Source organism: Giraffa tippelskirchi, chromosome 8 (genome assembly GCF_054371585.1).
Source record: "Giraffa tippelskirchi isolate mGirTip1 chromosome 8, T2T-mGirTip1v1.2.pri, whole genome shotgun sequence".
Taxonomy (NCBI): domain Eukaryota; kingdom Metazoa; phylum Chordata; class Mammalia; order Artiodactyla; family Giraffidae; genus Giraffa; species Giraffa tippelskirchi.
The window spans coordinates 141582914-141606168 of record NC_137282.1 but is presented as its reverse complement, the minus strand read 5'-3'; the positions used below and the strand labels follow the sequence as shown (position 1 = coordinate 141606168).

At 36.3% G+C, this 23255-nt stretch overlaps 1 pseudogene; it reads right to left on the bottom strand.

The window, feature by feature from the left end:
• Positions 1-688: 688 nt before the first annotated feature.
• On the bottom strand, positions 689-1249 carry LOC145519022 (butyrophilin subfamily 1 member A1 pseudogene; annotated as a pseudogene).
• Between the last annotated feature and the right edge of the window lie 22006 nt (positions 1250-23255).

Below are 23255 nucleotides of genomic sequence, written 5' to 3'. Positions count from 1 at the left end.
TAGGAGTAGTTAAGTGATCAAGTACAGAACTTTACACCTCCAGTTTCACTTGCATATTCAATTGTGGGTGTCATCTGCTGCCAAACTTAAAAGGGAGAGTGCATCAGTAAGGGGAAGAAACATAAGTGACAAATATCCAACATATAAGTTGATTAAAGTTATAAGTTTATGTCTCACAGAAAAGAATTCCAAAACTGGGTGATAGAGTAGCCCCATGAAATTGTCAAAAACCCAGTTCATTTTAATTACTCCACCATCCATGTTGTATTACATGCCATATAGTTTTTGAGTTCTAGCCATCATGATATATTACAGCCAGCAGAAAGTAAAGAAGAAGAGAAAGGCACAATTTACCTTTAAGGACACATCCTTACAATTCAGCTGATATACAGCATCATCATTTATTCACTTTCAGTAGAGGAGGTAAGGAAATCTAATATTTATATTATATTATATTAGCTGTCATAGGAAAGTATAATAATAAGGATAAATAAAGGAGATTTATTTAAGAAGGATAAATTAAGAAGGATAAAGAAATAAAGAAGAAGGGAGAATTGATATGAGACAATCATCAGTCTTGTCCAGAGCTTCATCTTGAGAATGAACCAGTAAGGAATAAGAAAAATATCTATTTGTATCTCATTGGGGGAGAATTGTGATTTTAATTGGGGATCAAGGTAATCATTTCTCATGGAGGGGTAGGCATATGAATTACAACATCAGCACATTCTCCTTCACCTGGACAGATGGTCAGGGGGCCTGACTCAGAGGACCAAAGTCTGAAAAGTGGTCTTAGGCCACCATAGAATGTGTTCTGGGGAAAGGTGAAGATGTGGGATCCATCTGTCATATTATAGAAAGATACATCTCCAGCCTCATAATCCAGAAATGCCCCCACAATAAAGGGATTTTCTCTTAGAGTAAGACAGGTTTCTGGGGAGGTGAGGGCCCAATATTCCCCCTCATAGAACCTAATGGCCCAGAAACCATTCTGTGGGGACATTGTGACCCTCCCCTTTCTTGTTACATTATCCCTACAAACTCCCAGGTCCCAGGAACAGGCATCCCCAACCTCTACTTCCCAGAAGTATCTCCCTGAGATGATGTGCAATTGACCCAGCACACAGGGAATGGAGCTGAATCTCTGTGGGGAGCTGGGAAGATCTTGACACCTTTCTTGCCAGGAAACTCGTCTCCCTTCTTCAGACAGGAGGAGGGCAGGATGAGCTGTTTCTGCATCCAGGGTCATATTTACTGCAAAGACAAGTAGACCATCATGTTTCTGGGAAGGGTCTCAGTAGGCCTGGGCCAGAGGGTTCTCACTCTGTGAGGACTCCTCTGACCCTGGGTAGATCAGCTCACTTCCACACAGCATTCCTCCAGACTGTCCCACAAAGAGCAAGGTCCATCATGGATCATCGCATACTCACCAGTTTTGAATTCTTCTTTCCTCCAATCTACAAGGAACAAGTGAACATGAGAACCTACCATCTGAAAAACAAAGCTGCCTGTCTGTCCACAACACTATGAGTATAAACGCCCTAGGATCAATTCAAGAATAATAGCAATCAAAGAAAATACCCTTTCATAAGTTAAACTATTTTTTTTAAACATTCTTCTAAATTATATCTGACTTGAGAAGTGACCCATCCCTATGTCCTCTAAGTTGACATTTCTGCAGGATAAATAGACTCTATTTGCAGTGTTTGATGGAGAAGGCAATGGCACCCCACTCCAGCACTCTTGCCTGGGAAATCCCATGGATGGAGGAGCCTGGTAGGCTACAGTCCATGGGGTCGCTAAGAGTCGGACACGTCTGAGCGACTTCACTTTCACTTTTCCCTCTCATGCACTGGAGAAAGCAATGGCAACCCACTCCAGTATTCTTGCCTGGAGAATCCCGGGGACGGCGGAGCCTGGTGGGCTGCCGTCTATGGGGTCGCACAGAGTCGGACACGACTGAAGCGACTTAGCAGCAGCAGTGTTTGAGAGAAAATAGGGGACGTGGTGTTTCTGACAAAATTACTTGTTGATCACATTAGTTTCCTCAGATTTTAGCCAATGAACACCACTTTATATAGAATGTAAGACACAATCAAAAAGTCTGCTAAAATTTAGCATTTCATACACATTATTATTTCTTATCATATTGAGTTATCTATGGAATTCATGTTATGTATGCTTTGGAGTTTCCTTTATTTTCAATATATGTTTTAGACACAGTAGATGTTCATTTAAAATATTTTTGATCATAGGATTTTCTTCAGCAGAGTCTATGTAACTCACCAGGATATAATGGTGCATTCCTCCAGACTGCAAAAGAACAAATTAGGAAACCATTTACTTTTTTTTTTTCCTTACCAGATTTCTCTTACTATTGTTTTCTTTTTCTGTTGTCTTTATTCCCTTTTTTGTTTTGAATCCCTTGGGCTTTCTCTTTCTATCCTGTATTATCTTCATATTCTGTTTTTTTCAAAATTGAAAATAAAAGTGGTCAGGTGTAGGAAAGGTAGAAATAAAGAAGCAACAAAAGATCAGAGGGATATTGGAGGAGGGTGAGGAAGATTAAATAAAGATGAGAAGGAAGAAAGGAAGAAAGGAGAAAAAATATGTTGAATCACTCATCATTTACCCTTCAAAGACAATTCACTGAAATTATAGAAATTTAGAAGGTAATGCTAGAAATTCTTTGCTGACTACAGACATTTTTATTTTGTTCTTCCATCCTATCCTACTGCACTAGAAGCAAGACTCAAGATAGACACAAGAATGGTGTTTTCTGAGAGCTAAGCATTACTCACCATGTTTGTATTGAGCTTTCCTCTTATCTGAGAGACAATACAGAAATACACATATATGAGACAGGATTTCTTAACATCATAAGGAAGATGCAATTAAAGCCACACATCTGCCAGTGGTTGTGTTTGCATACCGATCAGGTATTGCTCATTCAAAAATAATGACAGAAATCTCTTAAGTTCATTCCATATGAAACATTTACTAGAGTATGAAAAATACAGTTTGATATGTAGAGTGATGAGGATTTAAATAATTCTTATAATAGGTTACTAAAATTGTATAGGAATATCTTATAAAATCATTTTCGAGTTTAGGAATATACTATCAATGAAGTTTATCTGAGTCAAAATGCAATACAAAAGATGCTGAAGGATGAACAATTTGTTGAATAATTGAATTAATCAAAGAAATATGAAAGAAGGATAATAGCTATGGTAGGAAACAAAAATAACAAGGCAAAATCAAGAAAAACATTTATATACATTGGTGTCTTGAGAATATGGTCAAGAGAAGTTCACTAGCAAGTCTTCAGATTACATTTGTTATCAGTAGACAAAGTCCTTCTGGACGAACTTCTCTCACTCACTAGGTTTGGAGTCTGAACCCTTCTAAGAACTGGGACAATATCATGTACAAAACAATGGGCCTTGCATATCAGAGGACAACTTGGAGAACCCAAGTTAAAACTTTCTATTAAATGGAGAAAACCACATTTTAAAGAAAACTTTCTATTAAATAGAGAAAACCACATTTTAAAGAAAACTTTCTATTAAATGGAGAAAACCACATTCTTCTAGCCTAATCCCTTTCATGTCAACAAGCTTATGACGAAATTATGATAATCATCTGAAGATTATATCAGAGGAAGGAAGGGAAACAAAGAAAGTATGTTTCTAGGAATTACATCACTAAAAGAATGTAAGAATAACAGTTACCTAATTCATTCTGAAGTTCCCCTGAAAAGTAAAATGGAAGAAACTCAAATAAGCGTCAAGGAAAAACAACACAGAAAATGAAAATGAGCTGAAAATTTCCAGTTCGCTGAAAATTTCCAGTTCACAGAAAATTGGTAGGATGAATGTAATCAGAAAACAAAACAAAACGAAAATGGGAAAATGGCAAGGAATTCCACTTCTATCTTAGAAAAGTGAGAAAAAGAAATGAATTTCATAATTGACTGAATAAGAATGGCTAAGGTGTTGACAGAAACTAACTAGGATTTGATCTGGTACATATTTCTTTTATGCATAGTTTTAAGGATATAAGTAGTTAAAAATTTCGATCAAAAATATGCTTAATAAAATGATCTTAGAGAGAATGTTATCTTGGTTGTAGTGTAGTGATGTTGATTTTCTAATTTTACAAATCTTTCTGAATATATCAGATTAAGCAGGATATCTTTAAGTGAAAACATCATTTGTATATTTAGGGTAAACATGTGTAAGTCCTGAAAAAAGTCTTTCAGGAAAATGTCACAATTATTGACAAAGTGAATGGCTGTAATAAGTCAGGGTACAATATTTTTGTAAGGCAGATGATTTCTTAATCTTTACACTTAACACAACTGCAATATATTTAATTTAGATGTCAACTGAAGGACTTTCAAAATCAGTTGTGAAAGCTTATAGTCTCTGGATTTATCATCTACTGCAGAAAGCCAACGGAGAAGGCATTGGCAACCCACTCCGGTACTCTTGCCTGGAAAATTCCATGGACGGGGGAGCCTGGTGGGCTGCCGTCTATTGGGTGGCACAGAGTCGGACATGACTGAAGCGACTTAGCAGCAGCAGCAGCAGAAAGCCAAAGAATTGAGTGCCATGCCTCTAACCAAATTCTTTCCATTCCTATTAACTTACATCATTGAATGTTTTCTAGAAAACATATATAGAATAGAAACCATCTACCTATCAACTTCATGCCTTTCATCTCATCAACTTTTTAATGAAACTTGCAAGTCCCTGCAAGACAGAAGAAGCCAGTCTTTTATAGGGAATGCATGGTATGAAGTGAAAAGAGAAGGAATGGAAAGGAAGAGAAAGTATGGAAACAGAAATGGACAGATTTAAAACGGGAGTATTACCACACCAAAATATTAGGGTGGAACTAGTAGACATGCAGGAGAAGAGCATGCCAATACAAGGAATACAGATGAGAAGTCAAGCAATGTTAAATGTTGCATCAGTCATTTTAAATGGGATCAAGACTAATGAGACATCAGAAAATTTACCTAGTCTATTCCGAAGAACTTCTAAAAAAAAAAAAAGGAAAATAAGTGTAAACAACATGGGAAAAAACTACAAAGTGAATGCAAATTTATTGGAAAATTCATATTTAAAATTAACTATATTCAATTTCAGATGAACACACACACACACACTCACACACACACACAGAAATTGACTCAGAGGTCAGTATTGTTCAGAGATAGGCTACAGTAAATGAAGAAAGGAGAAATGGAGTTAATGTAGTTAATTGACAAATGTTTTAGGATTATTACTTCTGGTGGTAATTTGTAAAATTATTCTTGATTCTTTTGGCAATATTTAAGCTCCTATTGTCTTGTTCATTAGCTTTAGTATGGTCATTGGCTGTTTTTACATGTATTAGTCAATTCTTATCATTGCAGTAGCTACAGTGTATAAAGTTGCCACAAACACTGTTTAAAGGAATACCGAAGCACTGTTGGCATAGATCATATACTGTCAGGTTTCTGAGTGCCTCTTTTTACAACCGTTATTGCCACCAATTAATTTGCTACCTTGTTGTATGTGAGTTTCTGTTTAATTCATGCGTGAATGAAACTTAACCCAATCACATGGGTGCTGAATCCAGGAGAAAGGAGTAGGTTTTCTGAGAGAGATTCTGTTTCTCAACAACCATGCTTTTTACTGTTTCTCCTCCTCTTTGAGAGAAAATATCTAAACACACAATAATAAGACAGGTTTTCTGAACATTATAAAGGAGCCGCGACTAAAAGCTCTACCTCTCCTAATGATTGTTTCTGCAATATTTTCAAGTCATGTTCTTTTTGTAATTAAAGAGGTACATCTCTATAACCCATTCTACTGAAAATATCACTACAATTTGAAGAACACTATCATGTGGTATGTAGAGACATAGAATTTTAAATAATTTTTGTGCTAGAATATTAAAGAGAACCGTGTAATTATCTCAGAACATAACTTTAGACTTTAGTGATTTATTATCAATGACATTTGAGTGAAAAATATATGTATAGGATCCAAAAGGAAGAGCGATTTGGCAAATTAATAATCAAATGAGTAAAAATAAAAATGAAGGAGGATTCATAACTATGGTTGGAAATTGAAAATAACTAGGCCAGGAAGGACTAGTGTTGGAAGGACTGATGTTGAAGCTGAAACTCCAATACTTTGGCCACCTGATGAGAAGACCCTGATGCTGGGAAAGATTGAAGGTGGAAGCAGAAGGGGATGACAGAGGATGAGATGGTTGGATGGCATCACTGATTCAATGGACATGAGTTTGAGTAAACTCCGGGAGTTGGTGATGGACAGGGAGACCTGGCGTGCTGCAGTCCATGGGGTTGCAAAGAGTCGGACACAACTGAGTGACTGAACTGAACTGAACTGGTGATTAGTGATTTGGAACATTTTTGTTTGTTTTACAGACCTATTGGCCATTTGTATGTCTTTTTGGAGAAATGTTTATTCAAACTTTTTGTCCATTTTTAATTGAGTTATTTGGTTTTTGCTGTTTTGAGCAAAATAGTTTTTTGGTTTTTCCATTTTGAGTTATTTGGTTTTTGCTATTGGATTGAATTCCTTATATAGTTTGGATATTAACCCTTTCAGATACACGGTTTGTGAATATTTTCTTCCATTCTCTAGGTTGTCTCTTTACTTTGTTGGTCATTTCCCTTGCTGTGGAGAAGCTTTTGATGAAATCCCATTGGTCTACTTTCAAAAATTTTTTATTGCCTGTGCTGTTGGAGTCATATAAAAAATATGCTCAGACTAGTGTCAAAGAGATTTTTCTCTAGGTTTTCTTCTAATAGTTTTAAGTCTGAAGTTCAAGTCTTTAATCCATTTTGAGTTGATTTTTGCATAGATTTGAAAGAAAATTTCCATTTATTCTTCTATTTTATGTTATTGATGTCATAATTTACCTCTTTTTGTATTGCATATCTATTAACAAATTATTATTTTTAACTAGTTTTTAATTGGATTTAATTGCATCACAATATTGTGTTGGTTTCTGCTGTACAACAATGTGAATCAACTATAAGTATACACATATCCCTTCCATGAGCCTCCCTCCTAGCCCCTATCCTACCCCTCTAGTTCATCACAGAGCACTGAGCTGAGCTCCCTGTGTTATACAACAGTTTCCCACTAGCTATCTGTTTGTTTCTTTATTTGTTTTAAACAGTTTTGTCTTTTAACTTTGTTAAAACTAGAGTTAAAAGTGATTTATGTACCATTGCAGTATTACAGTATTCTGAATTTGACTACATAACTTCACCAGTGAGTTGCATATTTTCAAATGTTATGTTACTAATTAATATCCTTTCATTCCAACTTGAAAAACTTCATTTAACATTTCTTGTAAAGCAGGTTTAGTGATTATGAGTCAGCTTTTTGGTCTGCAAATTTTTTCTTTCTTTTTCATTGTTGGAGTTTAGTTTTTCCAGATATAATATACTTGGTGGGCAGCTATTTTTCTTTCAGTAGTTTGAGTATATCATCCTAGTCTCTTCTGACCTACAAAGTTTCTTTTGAGAAATCCATTGATAGCTTTATGAGGGTATTCTTGCATATGGAGTTCTCTCTTCTCTTGATCCTTTCAAAATTCTCTATTTTCTTTGTATTTTTACTATGAAATATTTAAGAAAAATTAGTGCCAAACTTTCTCAAATTCTTTCAAAAAAGAAGGGGAGAGGAAACTTTCAAGCTCATTTTATGAGGCCAGCATCACCCTAATGCCAAAACCACAGGAGAAAAGAAATCTAATACAAAAACCACAAGAAAAGAAATTTATAAGTCAATATACCACCCACAAAAAGACAAATACTGCATGATTCCACCTAAATATAGTATCTACAATAGTCAAATTCATAGAATAAAAATGTGAAGTGAGGATTGTCAAGGGCCAGGCTGATGGTCAAATAGGAAATTATTAATGAATGGGCATGAAGTTGCAGTTAAGCAAGATAAATGTATTCTAGAGATTTTCTGTACAACATTGTATCTATAGTAAACAACATTGCATTGTACACATAAACTTTTGTTATATCTCACATAAGTGTTCTTATCACAATACAATGAAATTATTGAATTATAGTTTGTTCAAATTTCCCATGGCCACTTTCTTTCTACAGGGAAACCTTCACTCAAAAATTTTCATTAGCTTAATGATCAGTATTGCTACTCTGAACCTGTGTCTTCAAAAAAATAGAGATGAAAAATGAGAGTTCATTTCCCCCATAATTTTTCAATTAGTACTTTTTTCCATTTCCTCAGTTTTTACCTTTTACTGATGTTACTCACTGAGAACAAAAGATTATTTATTACCTAATATTCCTTCTAATAGAGGGTAATTAATTCTGAACATTTGTAATAAGAGGTAAAACAAACTTCACTTAATTTGTATAGTGGTTTAAAAAGCAAATTCTCTGAGCACATTGTAGACAAAGTGAATATTTCCTCCACTTAAAAATTCCAGAAATTCAGAAATGTATAATTAATGGAGTTCATTATCAAATGTGGTTCATGTATATCTATTTTTTAATAGAGAACAACTTATAGCATGAATAATTTAAATGCAATAATGTTTAAGTGCAAATGGAAACAACTTTGGTGACTTCAGTTGGAGTGAGAAAAAATAAGGTACAATGATGTAAATTTAAGTCATACAGCATATAAGGAACATGTTTGTTTCAAGGACAGTAAAAGAACAAGGAACAAGGCAACATGGACAAAAGATCTAAAAGACTGTGTGCACAGTGTAAAATGGCTAATGGAACTTACCATTTTCTGCTACTACTGCATCTGAAAAACAGAGAGAAATATTAATTTATTTAGTTGATTATTCAATCAGAATAATCATAGGTTGTTGTCAGTGTCATATTTTCTGAAAAAAAATATAGGTGGGATTTTACTCAAACCCAGAGTCAGGGAGCTAATTGAAAATGACCTTCTCTGATGACTTTTACAGATATTTTCTTGGAAATGATTATGGGAAAATGAATAAACTTTAGAGAGGAAATATGCACTCCTCTCTCAGGACAGTTGAAAGAATACAATGTGCACAGATAAGGACATACCAACTTAGAATCAAACAAATTGTAAAGGAGAAAATTTTGGAGATTTTATCCAGAAAATGATCATGGCAGTGAATACTTTAATATGTTTCTCAACAACCTTATCATGAAGCTACAGAATACTTCTGAAGCACAAAGTGAAGACAATAAGCAAAAGAAAAGGGAATGAAGGAAGGGAAGAGAAAGGAAAAAGAGGAAAGAATGAAATAGAATATGGAGTAGACCTGAAAGCAAAAAAGTAGTATGGCATGTTGGAAGCTGACTAGGAGTAAGAGAAAGTAAAAGGCAAAAGAAACAAAATGAGAGTGAAAACAAGGGGAAAAAATCTCTAACAGGCATATTAGCAGAGTGCTTGAAGAAAAAATATTACCAGGTGATTGCAAAAGTTGACCTGAAAAATAAAATGGAAAGTACCATATTAATGATATGGGAAACAAACATAGATTAAAATCTTAAGATCTGTTTGCACAAGGGTTCAGTTCAGTTCACTTTAGTTGCTCAGTCGTGTCCGACTCTTTGCAACCCCATGAATCGCAGCACGTCAGGCCTCCCTTTCCATCACCAACTCCCGGAGTTTACCCAAACCCATGTCCATCGAGTCAGTGATGCCATCCAACCATCTCATCCTCTGTTGTCCCCTTCTCCTCCTGCCCCCAATCCTACCCACCATTAGGGTCTTTTCCAATGAGTCAACCCTTCGCATGAGGTGGCCAAAGAATTGGAGTTTCAGCTTCAGCATCAGTCCTTCCAATGAACACCCAGGACTGATCTCCTTTACAATAGATTGATTGGATCTCCTTGCAGTCCAAGGGACTCTCAAGAGTCTTCTCCAACACCACAGTTCAAAAGCATCAATTCTTCGGTGCTCAGCTTTCTTCACCATCCAACTCTCACATCCATACATGACCACTGGAAAAACTATAGCCTTGACTAGACGGACTTTTGTTGGCAAAGTAATGTCTCTGCTTTTAAATATGCTATCTAGGTTGGTCATAACCTTTCTTCCAAGGAGTAAGCGTCTGTTAATTTCATGGCTGCAATCACCATCAGCAGTGATTTTGGAGTCCAAAAAAATAAAGTCTGCCACTGTTTCCACTGTTTCCCCATCTATTTCCCATGAAGTGATGGGACCAGATGCCATGATCTTAGTTTTCTGAACGCTGAGCTTTAAGCCAACTTTTTCACTCTCCTCTTTCACTTTTATCAAGAGGCTCTTTAGTTCTACTTCACTTTCTGCCATAAGGGTGATGTCATCTGCATATCTGAGGTTATTGATATTTCTCCCGGCAATCTTCTTTCCAGCTTGTGTTTCTTCCAGCCCAGCGTTTCTCATGATGTACTCTGCATATAAGTTAAATAAGCAGGGTGACAATATACAGTCTTGACGTACTCCTTTTCCTATTTGGAACCAGTCTGTTGTTCCATGTGCAGTTCTAACTGTTGCTTCCTGACCTGCATACAGGTTTCTCAAGAGACAGGACAGATGGTCTGGTATTCCCATCTCTTTCAGAATTTTCCACAGTTTATTGTGATCCTAACACCCCAAAAAGATGTCCTTTTAATTATAGGGGACTGGAATGCAAAAGTAGGAAGTCCGGAAACACCTGACATAACAGGCAAATTTGGCCTTGGAGTACAGAATGAAGCAGGCTAATAGAGTTTTGCCAAGGGAACACACTGGTCATAGCAAACACCCTCTTCCAACAACACAAGAGAAGACTCTACACGTGGACATCACCAGATGGTCAACACCAAAATCAGATTGATTATATTCTTTGCAGCCAAAGATGGAGAAGCTCTATACAGTCAGCAAAAACAAGACCGGGAGCAGACTGTGGCTCAGATCGTGAACTCTTTATTGCCAAATTCAGACTTAAATTGAAGAAAGTAGGGAAAACCACGAGTCCATTCAGGTATGACCTAGAACAAATCCCTTATGAGTATACAGTAGAAGTGACAAATAGATTTAAGGGACTAGATCTGATAGACAGAGTGCCTGATGAACTATGGACAGAGGTTCATGACATTGTACAGAAGACAGGGATCAAGACCATTCCCATGGAAAAGAAATGCAAAAAATGCAAAAATGCAAAATGACTCTCTGAGGAGGCCTTACAGATAGCTGGGAAGAGAAGAGAAGTGAAAAGCAAAGGAGAAAGGGAAAGATATTCTCATCTGAATGCAGAGTTCCAAAGAATAGCAAGGAGAGAAAAGAAAGCCTTCCTCAGCGATCAATGCAAAGAAATAGAGGAAAACAACAGATTGGGAAAGACTAGATATCTCTTCAAGAAAATTAGAGATACCAAGAGAACATTTCATGAAAGTTAAGATACTGACATCAAATCATGTAAAAACATATCGCTGTTTGAGTTATGGCAGGTGATCACCAGAAGTTTCAACCTTAAGAGTTTTAAGGATACAAGAAATAGATAAAAGAATAGCAAGGCACACAATGGCAAACTTATTGATACTTGCCTCTTTCCTGTTCACTCTTCTCTGAAAAGTAAAAGGAATAAATAAAAATTCATTCCAAATAAAAGCATATTGTCAGGAAGAAAGGAAAACAAAAATTGCGACCCCTTTCATAGTTTACTCTGTGGTACAACTTGACCCATATTTGTGAAAACTGGAGCCATAAGGTTGCAAAGGGCATCTCATCAGTCAGAGATAGTGTCATTTTACATCCTTCCACACCTTAGTGCGAAAGAAACTAAGTTAGGAAATGAAACCATTAGGGAGAGTTAGGGTGGGAATTCTTTTGGGTTGTACAATATCAGTTATTGTTCTATCATTAGGACTTTCTTTTTCACTTTAAAATGGAAATGTACACACATGCACAAGACAGTTCAGTTCAGTTCAGTCGCTCAGTCGTGTCTGACTCTTTGCGACTCCATAAATCGTAGCATGCCAGGCCTCCCTGTCCATCATCAACTCCCAGAGTTTACCCAAACTCATGTCCATGGAGTCTGTGATGCCATCCAGCCATCTCATCCTCTGTCGTCCTCTTCTCCTCATGCCCCCAATCCTTCCCAGCATCAGGGTCTTTTTCAATGAGTCAACTCTTCGCATCAGGGGGCCAAAGTATTGGAGTTTCAGCTTCAACATCAGTCCTTCCAATGAACCCCCAGGACAGGTACTTATTAAAAAGTGAGGAAGAATACAAAGAAGGCATGTATTTGTGCCAAACTGTATTTGTCACCATAGTCATCTGAGATTTACTATATTCATTGTTGTTGTTGTCCAGTCGCTAAGTCGTGTCTGACTCTTTGCAATTTCATGAACGCCAGGCTTCTCTGTCCATCACTATCTCCCTGAGATTGATCAAACTCATGTCCATTGAGCCGATGATGCCATCCAACATCTCATTCTCTGTTGTCCCCTTCTCTTCCACGCGTCCATGGGGTCACAAAGAGTTGGACATGACTGAGTGAATGAACTGAACTGAACTGAACAGTTTATTATGATCCACACAGTCAAAGGCTTTAGCATAGTTGATGAAACAGAGGTAGATGTCTATCTGGAATTCCCTAGCTTTCTTTGTGATAGAGAGAATGTTGGCAATAACTTTGAAACATGTATATTACCATATGTGAAATAGATCACCAGTCCAAGTTCGATGCATGAAACAAGGCACTCAAAGCCGGTGCACTGGGACAACCCTGAGGGATGATGGGATGGGGAGGGAGGTGGAAGGGGGTTTCAGTATGGGGGACACATGTACATACATGGCTGACTCATGTGAATGTATGGCAAAAACCACTACAATATTGTAAAGTAATTAGCCTCCAATTAAAATAAATAAATAAAAAATATTTTTCTCAATGATGACTATTAAAAATTCTTGTTGTTTCAGTTTTACCAAATTCTTTTTAAAAAGTGACTTGTCAATTATTGTCAAAGTAACTGGGACAAAAATATCCCTCACATTTTTCACATTATATGTTAAAATATTTTCGAGTAATGCTTTCTTCTTTCTCATTTCTGATATCTATAGTGTTTTCTCTTTCTTTAATTATCAATTCTTTAAAACTTCTAAGATTGCTATTAAGTTATACATTTTATTAGTCTTTTTAAAAAGCCAATTTATCTTTTTTATTTTTTTATCACAGTTTTTAATTTCGTTAGTATATATTTATGGGCTTCCCCCATAGCTCAGCTGGTAATGAATCTGTCTACAATGCAGGAGATCCCGGTTCGATTCCTGGGTCAGAAAGATCCCCTGAGAAGGGATAGGCTTCCCACTCAAGTATTCTTGGGCTTCCCTGGTGGTTCAAATGGTAAAGAGTCTGCCTGCAATTTGGGAGATCTGGGTTAGGAAGATTGGGAAGATCCCTTGGTGGAGGGCATGGCAATCCACTCCAGTATTCTTGCCCGGAGAATCCCCATAGACAGAGGAGCCTGGCAGGCTACAATCCATGGGGTCGCAAAGAGTCTGACATGACAGCACAGTGTGTATTTATATTTCTATGCATTAGTTACTTTCATCCACTTTCTTTTAAGGCTATAAATTTTCTCAAAAGCATTAATTAACTGATTTTCACAAGTTTTCCTCCTGAAGAGTCTTGAAATCAAATCTTGTTCATCTATGAGACTAGAAAACTCTTCTCAAGTTTTCAGAGGCTTGCATATATTTTTCAACAGCCATTTCTTTATAGCTCCATAGTTTGGTGGTAAAATGAGCTGTATGTTTAAGGTCTCTCAAGTCTCCAATTCTATCATTCAGTCTCACAAGACTGCAAAAATATGGATGTGCTTGACCTAATTGCAGTCTTTTGTCCTGAGAAATGTCAAATTTTAGTTTCTTGACTGAACTCAGAATTGGCAAATGTTCACTGGGTGACAGTGGCTGCAAAAATTCAGCTCATCTTTCATGGTTCTTGACGCTCTAGAATCCATTGATATCAAGTAGACAGTTTGCTTCTTAATGTATTTAAACACCTAATATTTGCATTTTTTCTTTCTCTATTTGTTGTGGTCAAATCATTTGTCTCCAGGAAGCTACTGAATCTGTCCCAGAAATAGCATTTTATTTGTTCATATGTAAGAGCGGAAAGCTGTAAAATACAAGGAATTCTGTATGAATGTTCTTCATTTTATTTTTGGTAAATATCCCTTATTCTATATTCAAGTAGCTGGGCCATTTTACTGGGGTATATATGACACTAACACATCATATTCCCCTTTGGCCTTCCAAAATGACCCTCCTCCGCAAAAGAATGGGCTTAACTCTAAGAAAAATATTTATCCTCAGGTCTCTCAGGTTCATTATCTATAAAACAGTATGTTAGTGGTACCTACCTCATATGCAAATTTGCAAATCATGTGAGATATATGTAAGATCTGCAGACCACTGTATGCACTCAGTATATAATGCCCTACACTTATCTATTAAGTTATTATTCAGTTCAGTTCAGTCACTCAGTCATTTCCAACACTGAGACCCCATGGACTGCAGCACACTGGGCATTCCTGTTCATCATCCACTTCTGGAGCTTACTCAAACTCATGTCCTCTAGTCAGTGATGCAATCCAACCATCTCATCCTCTGTCATCCCCTTCCCCTCCCACCTTCAATCTTTCCCAGCATCAGGTTTTTTCCAATGAGTCCCTTCTTTGCATCAAGTGGCCAAAGTATTGGAGCTTCAGCTTCAGCATCAATCCTTCCAGTGAATATTCAGGACTGATTTCCTTTAGGATGAACTGGTTGGATCTCCTTGCAGTCCAATGGCTTCTCAAGAGTCTTCTCCAACACCACAGTTCCAAAGCATCAATTCTTTGGTGCTCAGCTTTCTTTATGGTCCAACTCTCACATTTATACATGACTACTGGAAAAACCATAGCTTTGAATAGACGGACCTTTGTTGGCAAGATAATGTCTCTGCCTTTTAATATGCTATCTAGGTTGGTCAGAACTTTTCTTCCAAGGAGTAAACATCTTTTAATTTCATGGCTGCAGTCACCATCTGCAGTGATTTTGGAGCTCAGGAAAATAAAGTCTATCACAGTTTCCATTGTTTCCCCATCTATTTGCCATGAAGTGATGGGACCAAATGCTATGAACTTAGCTTTTTTAATGTTGAGTTTTAAGCCAGCATTTTCACTCTCCTGTTTCACTTTCATCAAGAGGCTCTTTAAGTTCCTTTTCACTTCCTGCATAAGGGTGGTGTCATCTGCATATCTGAGGTTATTGATATTTCTCCTGGCAATCTTGATTCCAGCTTGTGTTTCTTCCAGCCCAGCGTTTCTCATGATGTACTCTGCATATAAGTTAAATAAGCAGGGTGACAATATACAGCCTTGATGTGCTCCTTTCCAATTTGGGACCAGTACGTTGTTCCATGTCTGATTCTAACTGCTGCTTCTTGACCTGCATACAGATTTCTTAGCAGGCAGATGAGGTGGTCTGGTATTCCCATCTCTTTCAGAATTTTCCACAGTTTGTGATCCACACAATCAAAGACTTTGAGGTAGCCGATAGAGCAGAAGTAGATGTTTTTCTGGAACTCTCTTGCTTTTTCTATGATCCAGTGGATGTTGGCAAATTTGATCTCTGGTTCCTCTGTCTTTTCTAAATCCAGCTTGAACATCTGGAAGTATGTGGTTCACATACTATTGAAGCCTTGCTTGGAGACTTTTGAACATTACTTTGCTCGCGTGTGAGATGAGCGCAATTGTGTGGTAGTTTGAACATTCTTTGGCATTGCTTTTCTTTGTGATTGGAATGAAAACTGACCTTTTCCAGTCTTGTGGTCACTGCTGAGTTTTCCAAGTTTGCTGGTATATTGAGTGCAGCACTTTAATAGCATCATCTTTTAGGATTTGAAATAACTCAACTGGAATTCCATCACCTCCACTAGCTTTCTTCATAGTGATGTTTCCTAAGGCCCATTTGACTTCGCATTCCAGGATGTCTGGCTCTAGGTGAGTGCTTACAACATTGTGGTTATCTAGGTCATGAAGATCTTTTTTGTATAGTTCTTCTGTGTATTCTTGCCACTGCTTTTTAATATTTTCTACTAATGTTAGGTCCTTACCATTTCTGTCCTTTGTTGTGCCACTCTTTGCATTGAATGTTCCATTGGTACCTCTAATAATTTCTGTGAGGAAATCTCTAATTTTTCCCCTTCTATTGCTTTCCTTTATTTCTTAGCATTGATCACTGAGGAAGGTTTTCTTATTTCTCCATGGTATTCTTTGGAACTCCGCATTCAGATGGGTATATCTTTCCTTTTCTCCTTTGCCTTTAGCTTCTCTTCTTTTCTCAGCTATCTGTAAGGCCTCCTCAGACAACCATTTTGCTTTTTTGCATTTCTTTTTTTGGGGGGGATGGTCTTGATCATTGCCTCCTGTACAGTGTCATGAACCTCTGTCCATAGTTCTTCAGGCTCTTTGTTATCAGATCTAATCCCTTGAATCTATTTGTCACTTCCACTGTATAATCATAAGGGATTTGATTTAGGTCATACCTGAATGGTTTAGTGGTTTTCCCTACTTTCTTCAATTAAAGTCTGAATTTTGCAATGAGGAGTTCATGATCTGATGCTAGAGTCAGCTCCCAGTCTTGTTTTTGCTGACTGTATACAGTTTCTCTATCTTCAGCTGCAAAAAATATAATCAATCTGATTTTGGTATTGACCATTAGGTGATGTCCATGTGTAGAGTCTTCTCTTGTGTTGTTGCAAGAGGGTGTTTGCTATGACCAGTGCATTCTCTTGGCAAAACTCTATTACCTTTTGCCCTGCTTCATTTTGTACTCCAAGGCCAAACTTGCCTATTACTCCACGTATCTCTTGATTTCCTACTTTTGCATTTCAGTCCCCTATGATGAAAGGACATCTTTTTTTGGTGTTAGTTCTAGAACGTCTTGTAGGTCATCATAGAATTGTTCAACTTCAGCTCTTCAGCATTAGTGGTTGGGACATAGACTTGGGTTAATGTGATATTGAATGGTTTGCCTTGGAAATGAACAGAGATCATTCTGTCATTTTTGAGACTGCACCCAAGTACTGCATTTTGTATTCTTTTGTTGACTATGAGGGCTACCTCATTTCTTCTAAGGATTCTTGCCTACTGTAGTAGATATAATGGTCATCCGAATTAACTTCACCAATTCTGATCCATTATAGTTCACTGATTCCTAAAATGTCGATGTTCATTCCTACCGTCTCTTGTTATTATTAGTGGACTCAATTCATATAGAGATGGAGAGAAGCTTAAATAGAATTTTAATAGCATTTGACACTTCCCTCTGCAAAGGAATAAATTTTTCACAATTTGTCTGTTTTTCTGTGGCTCTGTGCTTCATTATTATTGCCTCCCACTATATCCTTTCATCCATGTAGTGTTCAGTTAACCTGGATTTGCTAAGTCAGGAACCACTAGCACAACTGACTTGTAGTTTTGAAAATACTGCTCTTGTCTTCTCTGTTATTACCTTTATCAATGTAAAACCATGATCTTTCAAAAATCCTGTTGGTTTCATTTTAAGGAAAACTTTCAATAAAGAGAGATTAACATATGTTTAATTTACTATTTTAATTTAGATCTCTCTTAAATCTACTCAGCTCTAATGATAATTCCAAGATGGCAGTACACTGTTCAGAGGGTTGCCAATAAACCCTGTGCTACACATTCAAGTAGAAATTAATCTTTATCTTTTATCCTTGAAACACATTGCTTTTTAACATTTCAGAACCATCATGTTTCTTGTTTTCACCCACTAGGTAACCATGTGTATCTCTTTCTGGCCCTCTCTTACTTCTCTTTCCAATCTTTAAATATCAGTATATGTTAGGGCTGATGTCTTGGTTAGCTTCCTTTCTTTGTCAACTTTTATGTCTCATGTTATTTAAATCCATAGTTTGATAGATAACTGAAAAGCATCTACCGTATGGCACAGGGAACTCTATTCCAAGCTCTGTAAAGACCTATATGGGAAAAAAATCTGAAAAAGAATGAATATATGTATATATATATAACATATTCACTTTGCTGTACACTTGAAACTAGCACAACATTGTAAATCAACTATACCCCAATAAAAAGACTAATTACATGATTTTATTCAATCCCTAATTTAATTCTAAATTCCAAATTTATATCTTAAACTTCTAACTTTATGTTCTACCTCAGATTTGTCCTAGTCATCTTAAGTTTGGCATAACCACAATCAAATTATTTTTTTGTTCATATATTTTACTAAAAATTTTTATTTATTTAAGTTGAAGTAATGCTGATTTACCCCTGGAGAAGGGAATGACTCCAGTGTTCTTTCCTGGAGAATCTATGGACAGAGGAGCCTGGTGGGCACAGTCCGTAGGGTCCAAAAGAGTTGGATACAACTGAGAGACTAATATACACACACATAGCTGATTTACAACAGTGTGTTAAAATTTCAGGGGTACAGCAAAGTAATTCATATATATGTGTGTGTGTATATACATATACACACATATTTTTTCAGATTCATTTCCATTATAAGTTATTACAGTGTATTGAATATAGTTCTCTGTGCTATACAGTAGGTCCTTGTTGTTCATTGATTTTGTATGTAGTAGTGTGTATTTGTTAATTCCATACTCCATTTTATCCTCCCTCCTTCTCTTTTGGTAACCATAGGTTTGTTTTCAATGTCTGTGAGTCTGTTTCTGCTTGTAAATAGGTTTGTTGGTATTATTTTTAACATTCCACATAAAATATTGTATAATATTTGTCTTTCATTTTAATGCACACTTGGGTTGCTTCCATGTCTTGGCTATTGTAAGTAGTGCTGCCATGAACATTGGGGTACATGTAACTTTTCAAATTAGAAATTTTGTCTTTTCCAGATATCCCAGGAGTGGGATTGCTGGATCATATGGCAACTCTATATTTAGGTTTTTAAGGAAACGCCATACTGTTTTCAATAGTGGTTGCTCCACTTTACATTCTCACTAAAAGTACATGAGGTTTCCTTTTCTCCATACCCTCTCCAACATTTATTATTTGTAGACTTTTTGATGATGGCCTTTCTGACAAGTGTGAGGTGATACCTCACTGTAGCTTTGATTTATATTTCTTTTAATAATTAGCAATATTGAGCATCTTTTCATGTGCCTCTTGGCCATCAGTATATCTTCTTCGGAGAAATGTCTATTTAGGTCCTATGCCTACTTTTTTCTTATTCCCATTGTTTGATTGCCATGACCTTTTCCACAAAACTAGAAAAAATAATCTTAAAATATTTATGGACCCACAAAAGATCCAAAATTTCCAGAGCAATCCTGAGGCAAAAGAACAAAGCTGGAGGCATAGTCCTTCCAGACTAGAGACAAAGCTACAAAGCTACAGTAATCAAAACAGTATGATATTGGCACAAAAACAGACATACAGAGCAATGGGAGAGAATAGAGAACCCAGAAATAAACCCATATGCTTAAGAACCCAGAAATAACCGATATGCCTAGAGTCAATTAACCATTGATAAAAGAAGCGAGAATATACAGTAGAGAAAAGACAGCATTTTTGGAAAGCTGGACAGTCACATGTAAATCAGTGATGTTAGAACATATCCTAACACCATACACAAAAATAAAATCCAAATGCCTTAAAGACTTAAATATAAGACATGACACCATAAAACTCCTAGAAAAGAACATAGGCAAAACATTCTCTGACATAAATGATAGCAATATTTTCTTAGATCAGTTTTCTAAGACAAATAAATAAATAAGGATTTTAACAATAAGCGTGTACCATCAAGAGCACTGTTGTTTAGTTGCTAAGCCGTGTCTGACTCTTTTGTGATCCCATGGACTGTAGCCCACTAGTCTCCTCTGCCCATGAGATTTTCCAGGCAAGAATACTGAAGTGGGTTGCCATTTCCTTCTCCAGGGGATTTTCCCAACCCAGGGATCGAACCCATTTCTCCTAATTGGTAGTCAGCTTCTTTACTGCTGAGCCACAAGAAAAGCTCTGTAAGGAAATAAAAGTAAAAATAAACAAATGTGTGCACGCATGCTCAGTTGCTCAGTCATGTCTGACTCTTTGTGGCCTCATGGGCTGTAGACTGTCAGGCTCGTCTTTTCACAGGATTACCCCAGCAAGAATACTGGAGTGGGTTTCTTCCTCCAAGGGATCTTCCTGACTCAGGGATCCAACCTGCATCTCCCTAATCAAAATTATAAGCTTTTGCACAGCAAAGGAAACTGTAAACGAAATGAAAAGACAACCTACAGACTGGGAGAAATATTTGCAAATGATGCAACCTACAAGGGCTTAATTTTCCAAATATACAAACAACTCACACTGCTGAATATTTGAAAAAAACAAACAATATAATCAAATTCTTAATTTACACTCTATTACAAATGTGTCTCTTCTATATATCCATCAAATATCACTATTCATCTAGCAGTTGACCTTATACACATGAAATTCATTCTCTGACATTTTTATTTTTAATAGATGGACTAAATTACAACAGTAAAAATGTCATCTGTAGTGCTAATAGATGTCAGAATAGTGGTTCTTTGTGGTTAAGAGGGTTGTAATTGGGAGGAGCAAGAAGGAGGCTTTTTGTGTGTGTTGATATTCTATTCCTGATCTCATTGTTGGTGACACAGGTATGTTCGTTTTGCGGCAAATCAATAATGTGCACAATTATGATTGTTGGACACTACTGTCTCGATCTCAGACGTATATTCTTCAGAATTACAAGACAATTTCTGTTACTTAAGCTATCCAATTTATTATGGAAGCTTTAGCAAACAAATAAGCAAACCTTCATAAATAAGCTCTGGAAGGAGGAAGATGTGCTTAGTTGTGTCCAACTCATTGTGACCCCAGGGACTGTAGCCCTACAGATTCTTCTGTCCATGGAATTCTCTAGGCAAGGATACTGGAGGGGGTTGCCATTCCCTTCTCCAGGAGATCCTGCCACCCCAGGGATTGAACCTGGGTCTCCTGTGTCTCCTACATTGGCACACAGATTCTTTATCACTAGCGCCAAGTTATAGTTTATAACATTATCTTATTTTTATGCTTAAGTAATTTAATTATTTCTATTGGGGGGGATTAATATTTCAATCTTACCTGACTGTCTTTGGTGATTTCCTGAAAGGGAAGGGAATCTTTCATTAGGCCTCTTAGACTGATAGGGAATAGAAAGCAGAAGCATAATATTAAATCAATATTTGATGTTATAAAAAAGTAAAAATGTTAGTTTTATATGATTATATAGTTGTTTTTAATAATTTTCAGAAAAACTATTTTTGGTCACTATCATGTATAAAGCTTTTAAATCCTACTGTTTTCAATTCTCAGTTATTCAAAAATATTTTCATTAATAGTTGCATTATGTAAGGCTTGATATTTTATGGGCCTTGGCCAAATTTACATGAAATTTAATTAGAAGATCTTATAAACCTGAGAAAAGAATTATTATGGAATAAATGATATTTACAAGTATGAATGCAAAGTTCTCATCAAAAATTTAGTTAACATTATATGACAATATATGAAGAAATTATACATCTTGAACAAGTAAGTTTTAATCAGAATAAGAATAATTTAAAAATGAGAAAATATGATAATATGTATTTCCAAAATATGATAATGTATATTTCTGAAATAATTTCTTCCTCATTAATTCATACCAAAGCCTCAGTTTTTTTTGCCAAGTCACTTCTTCACAAATCTATTGTTTCTTTGTTTAAAAAGTATATAAATCTGGACTGGCGATTCGTTTCACATGTGATAATTTACATTCCAATGTATGGCAAAACAAATACAATATTGTAAAATTAAAAAATAGAAAATAAACTAATTTAATAAAAAAGGTTAGCTTCAAAAAAAAAGTATATAAAATCCTACTTTGATTACTTCTTAGTAGTTTTTACATCTATGAGACCTCTGTATGGACAAAATTAATTTTTTCTCCTGTTAATCTACCTGTGTCAACTTAATTATTAGACCAGCCAAGAAACAAAAGGAGAGTGGGGGAATTTTTTTCCTTCCTCGAGAATCTCTCTGTTTTTCTAAATAATGCAGGACAAAATTGATATTATTCTTTCCTTATTTTCATTTCCCACTCATTTTATTGGGCTTTGTCATAATTTATTACATTGCATTTTTTATATCTTACCCTGCTCTTTGTTTCTTTTTATGCAACAATAGAAAGATGCAGTTATTATGGCAACTGTTATGATTCCAAGCACAATTAAAATTATATCTTTCCATGAAAATTTTTCTGAAAAACAAAATATAGACATGTGCAGTTATATTCAATATTCATTCTTTGTCCCCTTTCATCCCCAAAGAATCCACTTTCATTTTTCATCTCCCATCTGGAGGAGTTTAAGAGTTGTCTCTTTGTTCAATAAAACAAAAACATGTTTTTTAACATCAGCTATGTTTGGCCAATGAATGGTTGGTTAATTTAATTTAGCCATGGAGGAATAAATTAGGCAAGAAAACTTTCAGAGACTTTTTATGGGACCCAATTAAAACAGCAAAATGAAATAGAATTTAAAATTTGCAGAGAGTAAAGCACAAAAACTACAAAACATCTCCATATACTGTTGAGAATGATGCAGAAGTATATTTTGTGATAGAAAATATAATGGCCTTCTAAAAATGCCCACATACTAATTAATCCTTGGATTCTGAGAGTATGTTATCTTACATAGCAAAAGGGCCTCTGCAAATATGATTAAGCTAAAGACATCCAGATGGGGAGGCCATCTTTGATTCTCTGGGTGGGTCAAATGCAATCACAAGGATCAAGTGAAAGATGGAGGTGGAATGTCAGAATCAGAGGTGTGAAGAAAAAGAAGGCAATGTGTGGAAGAAAGGTACATTTAAAAACTGTGTAGGCTTCAAACTGAGAGAAAAATTTAAATATATTTATATGCCTTCTCAGTGGTAAGGACTCCACCTGCTGCTGCAGGCGATGCAAGTTAGATCCCTGGGTCAGGAAGATTCCTTGGAGTAGGAAATGGCAACCCACTCCAGTGTTCTTGCCTGGAATATTCCATGGACAGGGGAGCCTGACAGGCTACAGTCCATGGGGTTGCAGAGAGTTGGACAGGATTGAGCACATGCAAGCTTCAGTATGAGAGATACATTTTTCCAGGTGGCTCTAGTGGTAAAGAACCTGCCTGCCAATGCAGGAGAC